We start from the raw sequence: 6,722 nt of genomic DNA, 5'->3' as shown, positions 1-6,722 counted from the left end.
TAATAATGTATTTTTTCCACAACTTTTGTCAAAATATAAAATATTCCATGGACTCGACATGCCTCTCAGCAAATAGCTTGGGGTGTCTACTTTCTAAAATGGGGTCATTTGGGGGGGTTTTGAACTGTCCTGGCATTTTATGCACAACATTTAGAAGCTTATGTCACACATCACCCACTCTTCTAACCACTTGAAGAAAAAGCCCTTTCTGACACTTTTTGTTTACATGAAAAAATAATTTTTTTTGCAAGAAAATTACTTTGAACCCCCAAACATGAAGTGTTTTTTTAAAGCAAAAGCCCTACCGATTAAAATGGTGGGTGTTTCATTTTTTTTTTTTCACACGGTATTTGCGCAGCGATTTTTCAAACACATTTTTTGGGGAAAAAACACACTTTTTTTTATTTTAATGCACTAAAAATCACTATATTGCCCAAATGTTTGATGAAATAAAAAATATGATCTTAGTCCGAGTACATGGATACCAAACACGACATGCTTTAAAATTGCGCAGAAACGTGCAGCGGCGACAAACTACGTACATTTTTAAAAGCCTTTAAATGCCTTTACAGGTGACCACTTTAGATTTACGGAGGAGGTCTACTGCTAAAATTAGTACCCTCGATCTGACCTTCGTGGTGATACCTCACATGCATGGTGCAATTGCTGTTTACATATGCCACCAGACCAACGCTTGTGTTCCGCGTTGCGCCTTAGCAGGGGGGGACAGGGGTGTTTTTTTTTTTTTTGTTTTTTTTTTATTTTTTTTTTTGCTTTTTTATTTTTTTTTTTAAACTGTTCCTTTCATTTATATATATATTTTTATGATTTTTATTGTTATCTCAGGGAATGTAAATATCCCCTATGATTGCAATAGGTAGTGACAGGTACTCTTTTTAAAAAAAATTAGGGTCTATCAGACCCTAGATCTCTCCTCTGTCCTCAAAGCATCTGACCACACCAAGATCGGTGTGATAAAATGCTTTCCCAATTTCCCAATGGCGCTGTTTACATCCCGCAAAATCTAAGTCATGAAATGCTCGTAGCTTCCGGTGTCTTAGGCCATAGAGATGATTGGAGCCATTCTGGTCTCTGATCAGCTCTATGGTCAGCTGGCGGAACCACCGGCTGCATTCTCAGGTTCCGTGTTGGGACAGGAGAGCCTGAGAAAACCATGGAAGATGGTGCGGGGGGGGGGGGGGACATTCCATCCCACTGCTTGTAAAAGTAGTCTAGAGGCTAATTAGCCGCTAGGATTGCTTTTACATAAAAGCCGACCGCTGGCTGAAAAGAATGATACCAAGATGATACCTAAACCTGCAGGCATCATTCTGGTATAAGCACTCAAAGTCCCGCAACATACCAGTATGTTGCTGTAACTGGATGGGCATATATTGTATTTTTTTTTTCATGCAGCCTGTGGGCTGAACGAAAAAAAAATATTGATCGGTGGGTATGCCCACCATTAGATACCACCCTTCATCCACCCACTTTCTAATGGTGGGCATACATGCACCATTTATATATGCCGAAGCATGGGGGCATCCTCCTGCAAAAGGTAGGAGCAGATCGCTCCTCCACCCCGTATGCCCCCATGCTTCGGCATATATGCTCTTTTTTAACTGTGGTGGTGAAATCACCCCCGACAGTGCTGGAGTCGCGGCTTTATGTATCATGGGAGCAAACGCTGTTGCTGTCAAGATAAATAAATCCGCTCTGCAGCAGAATGGCGTACCTGCTAAGCAAATGATGGTTAACAATAAAACAAAGTAACATTACAGTATAACAGTAGGACTTACCATACCTGCAAAGCAAATACAAAAAAAATTGCAAAAAATAACACATTTAACACAATCTGTGCCTAAAATATATATATGCCGAAGCATGGGGGCATCCTCCCGCAAAAAAGTTATGCCGCGTACATACATTCAAACTTTTCCACGGGCAAGCCCTCCGTCGGAATTTTGACTGTATGTACGTGGCATTAGGAGCAAAATCGCTCCTCCACCCCTTATGCCCCCATGCTTCGGCATATATGCTCTTTTTTAACTGTGGTGGTGAAATCACCTCCGACAGCGCTGGAGTCGTGGCTTTACGTATCGTGGGAGCAAACGCTGTTGCTGTCAAGATAAATAAATCCACGCTACAGCTGAATGGCGTACCTGAAAACAAAAAATGGTTAACAATAAAACATTGCAGAATAGAATACAGTACAAAGGAGCAGAACAATAGAGAGAGAATAGAGAGAGAGAGAGAACAATAAAACGACAACTATTTTTGGTTTTTTTATTTTATTTTTTTTTTGGTTTTTTTGGTTTTTTTACTTTTTTTTTTTTTTTTAACACTTTTTTATGTAACTTTAACACTTCTGTTGTAACGGTTCCAGCGGTTTGGGTCTCTCAAAATGTGATGGCATCTTGGGAGACCCTGTGAACGTGTGCCTAGCTTGTGCAATGCTGTACCCTACGCTAATACTCAACTAGTTCATGGTAGCGTTCAAAACACTCACCCTGACAAAGACCAGGATTGCCAGGACAGCGGGGACAATAAGAACGGGTGTCACGCCTAAATCCGCGCTTTCTGCAGACACGACATTTTCTTTGGGGGGCTCGTTGGGTAGGGGTACTCGGGAGGACATAAGAATAATGCCTCTCATGCAGCCGGCTTACTGCATCTGGTAGGGGAAGGTGAGGTGGAGCACCGCCTGGATACAGAAGGGCTCTGACGATATCCTCCTGGAATTTGAGGAAGGATCCAGTCCGTCCTGAAGCTTTGTGTAGTACATAAGCATTCAGTATAGCCAATTGGAATAAATAAACAGACACTTTTTTGTACCAGCGTCTGGACTTACGGGCAACTAGATACGGCGCCAACAACTGGTCATTGAGGTCCACCCCTCCCATGTTAAGGTTATATTTGTGGACACAGAGGGGTTTCTCCACAATACCAGTCGCCGTAGAAATTTGGACCGTCGTGTCTGCATGAAGGGAGGTAAGAACGAAAACATTCTTATTATCCCTCCACTTCATAGCGAGCAAATTATTACTGCGCAAGCAGGCTCTCTCCCCCAGCCTAAGACGGGACTCTACAAGCCGCTGGGGAAAGCCCCGGCGATTAGGTCGCACGGTGCCACATGCTCCAATCTGATGATCAAACAAGTGACTAAACAGTGGCACGCTTGTGTAATAATTGTCCACGTACAAGTGGTACCCCTTTCCGAATAAGGGTGACACCAAGTCCCACACTATCTTGCCAGCGCTTCCTATGTAGTCAGGGCAGTTCTCCGGCTCTACGTGACTATCTCTTCCCTCATAAACCATGAAACTACGTGTATAGCCTGTGGCCCTGTCACAGAGCTTATACATCTTGACCCCGTATCTGGAACGCTTGTTGGGGACGTATTGTTTGAATGACAAGCGACCAGAAAATTTAATCAGGGACTCATCAACGCAGACAACTTGATCGGGAGTAAACAAGGCTGCAAAACGTTGGTTGAAGTGGTTTATGAGGGGCCGAATTTTGTAGAGCCGATCGTACTCAGGGTCTCCACGAGGACGACAGAGTTCATTGTCGCTGAAGTGCATGAACCGCAAAATCATCTCATATCGTGCCCTGGACATGGAAGCAGAGAACACGCGCATATGGTGAATTGGGTCAATGGACCAATATGACCGCAACTCACTCTTTTTGGTTATGCCCATGTTGAGGGAGAGGCCCAGAAAGATTTTAAATTCGGAAACCGTAACTGGTTTCCATTGTCTGGCAAGGGCGGACTGGGGAATAGTGGCGATGTGTTGAGCAGCGTACAAATTGGTTTGGTCCACAATAGATCTAAAGAGATCTTCGGTGAAAAACAGTGAGTAAAAGTCAAGTGTCGTAAAATCAACTGTTTCCACGTTAATGCCAGGTTGGCCAGTGAATGGGGGAAGTACGGGTTCTGCAGAAGTGGTGGGCACTCAAATAGGATTGGCGAATTCTGCAGGAAGGGCACTATGGGTACGACGGGCCTGTCTTTGTCTTCTTGGTGGCAGCGGGACACTACTTGTGCTTGCCACCTCGCCAGCTTGAACTGCACTTATGGGACTCGCCACGTCACCACGTGTTACTGCAGTGCTGGATGTAGGTCCAGGGTGTACTAGGCCGCTGGTGCTTGCCAGTTCACCAGAAGGATGAGCGGCTCTAGTACGTCTCTGCTCCATACGAGTGACCTGCGGTTCCTGCACCTCAACAACAGAATACATACGGGATTGGGCACACCTGTTCTTAGCAGCGGCCTCATCTCCGTCGTCAGAGCTATCTGTCATGAAGCCGCTGTCCTCTACAGGATCGTATTCTGAGCCTGAATCTGACAGATGAGTGACGTCCTCTTCACTATCTGTCATGCTCAGAAACGTGTAGGCCTCATCACTAGTGTACCTTCGCTTTGCCATTTTGGGCTCTAAATTTAGGGGTACACTAGTGAGACTCACAGGTAAAAAAGCACCTAGCCTGTCAGCGACTGTTTCAAAACGCTACAAAAAAAACTGTTAGCGATCGCAGGCATCAAGCCTGACTCTGCGAACGCTGCAGTTATGTGTGTTGTGTTTTGTAAGTGACAGTGATCGATCGATACTGCACTTGGGTGGGCTGGGCTGGGCTTGGCGGAGGGGCTAAACGCAGGTGCTAGCGGGTATCTGGGCTGATCCCGCTAACAATGCGTTTTGGGAAACCTAAAATGCTGGCAACGCTAATATATATCTGATCAGATACTATATTACTAAGGGAGGTGTATGCTTTGCGCGTGGGTGTTAGCGGTACTGGCACTAACCTGACGCTGGGGCGACGCAGGCCTTATCTGACCCTAAAAAACTTATATCACCCGCCGGGTGATCAGGTGGTTAAACCTTTATTAGGTAATAAATGGCGGGTGCCCTGAAACAAAAAAAAAATAACTAACCAACCAGCGTCACCTGTAACAGTTATATGGTGATCACTGGTGAAAGGGTTAACTGGGGGGCAATCAGGGGGCTATGCGGTAGTATATGGGGGTCCCTGACGCTATAAAAAGCTGCGGCGAACCCAAATACTTACCTGCCTATCTAGGGTCACCTGTGACACTAATACAGCGATCAGAAAAAAATCGCTTATTAGTGACACTGGCGACGGGGGGTGATCACGGGGTTAAACCTTTATTAGGGGGGTTAGGGGGGCACCCTAGAGCTAAAGGGGGCTAGCCCTAACTGCCCTAACAGTTATTACAGTCACAAATGACACCAATGCAAAAAAAAAAATAAAATGCACTTGGTGTCACTGTGACTGGGGGGGGCAGGGGTGATTGGGGGGTGATTGGGGGTGATCAGGGGGGTGAAAAGTGTGCCTGGCGTGTTCTACTGTAAGTGTAGTGTTGGGTGCAACTTACCGATCCTCTCTCCTCCGTGCCGGAACGAAAAAGACCGACACGAGGAGAGATTACTTCACTTCCTCTCCTGTGTTTACATTACAGGAGAGGAGGTGATGTCACCGAGCATTTTCATTCGTCGGGAGCGATCGCGAGGGGGTGGCCATGAATGAATGGCTGTCCCCTCGTCCGGGATCGCTCCCGAACGAATACCGACCGCCGCAGGCACCGGGCGGGGGCCCGATCGGGCCCCCGACCCGCGGGAGGCAAGGGACGTACATGTAAGCCCTTATGCCTGCCCGTGCCATTCTGCCGACGTACATCGGCGTGCGGCGGTCGGCAACTGGTTAAGGGGAACCCTGCACCAAAAAAAAAAAAGGTGTGGGGTCCCCTCAAAATCCATACCAGACTCTTATCCAAGCACGCAACCTGGCAGGCTGCAGGAAAAGAGGGGGGGATGAGAGAGCGCCCCCCTTCTGAACCGTACCAGGCCACATGCCCTCAACATTGGGAGGATGCTTTGGGGTACCCATGTTGATGAGGACAAGGGCCTCATCCCCACAACCCTTGCCCAGTGGTTGTGGGGGTCTGTGGGAGGGGGGCTTATCGGAATATAGAAGCCCCCTTTAACAAGGGGACCCCAGATCCCGGCCTCCCCCCTTTGTGAAATGGTACCATTTCACCAAAAAAGTGACAAAAGTGTTAAAAATGACAAGAGCCAGTTTTTGACAATTCCTTTATTAAAGTCTTCTTCTTTCCATCTTCTTTGGGTCTTCTTCCTTCTTCCTTTCTTCATCCTTCGGTTTCTTCCTGGAGTCCATGGTTCTATTGGTTTACCTAACCTAACAATACTAACTAAACCACTTATGTAATGGCTCATACCTATCATACTAATCATCATCTCCGAACATCATACATACAGATCCTTATTCACTTCTGGGTCTCAAGCCACATCCAATTTATGTTATTGTTGTTTTTATTTATCTGAGTTTATCATTACTTGTATATCTTTGAGTTTAAGATGAACCTATAATACTAAGATATTATATACAATGGTTAAATTACACATCATCATATTGCCAAATAATTTTAAGAGGACTTGCTAATTCTGGACAGCGGATGCAGTGTGATCCCAGAGGGACGTCCAGTGGCCTGAGCATTGCAAGGCTTGTTTTCACTATAGTAACTTTCCTAAGTGTAACTAGGGTGATAGATAGAACACCACAACAATGTACGGGTTCACTGCTATCACTCAAAAAGTTAACACGATAATCAAAGTTGTTTTTGGTTTACTATGCAATGTTAAGTGACTGTACCTATATGCTCAAATAACCATTATTGTATT

This window comes from Lithobates pipiens, unplaced genomic scaffold (assembly GCF_037356315.1).
Source record: "Lithobates pipiens isolate NorthernLeopardFrog02 unplaced genomic scaffold, aLitPip1_a1.2 Scaffold_16, whole genome shotgun sequence".
NCBI classification, from domain to species: domain Eukaryota; kingdom Metazoa; phylum Chordata; class Amphibia; order Anura; family Ranidae; genus Lithobates; species Lithobates pipiens.
The sequence above is the reverse complement of the archived record's forward strand: the minus strand, read 5'-3'. Positions refer to the sequence as shown.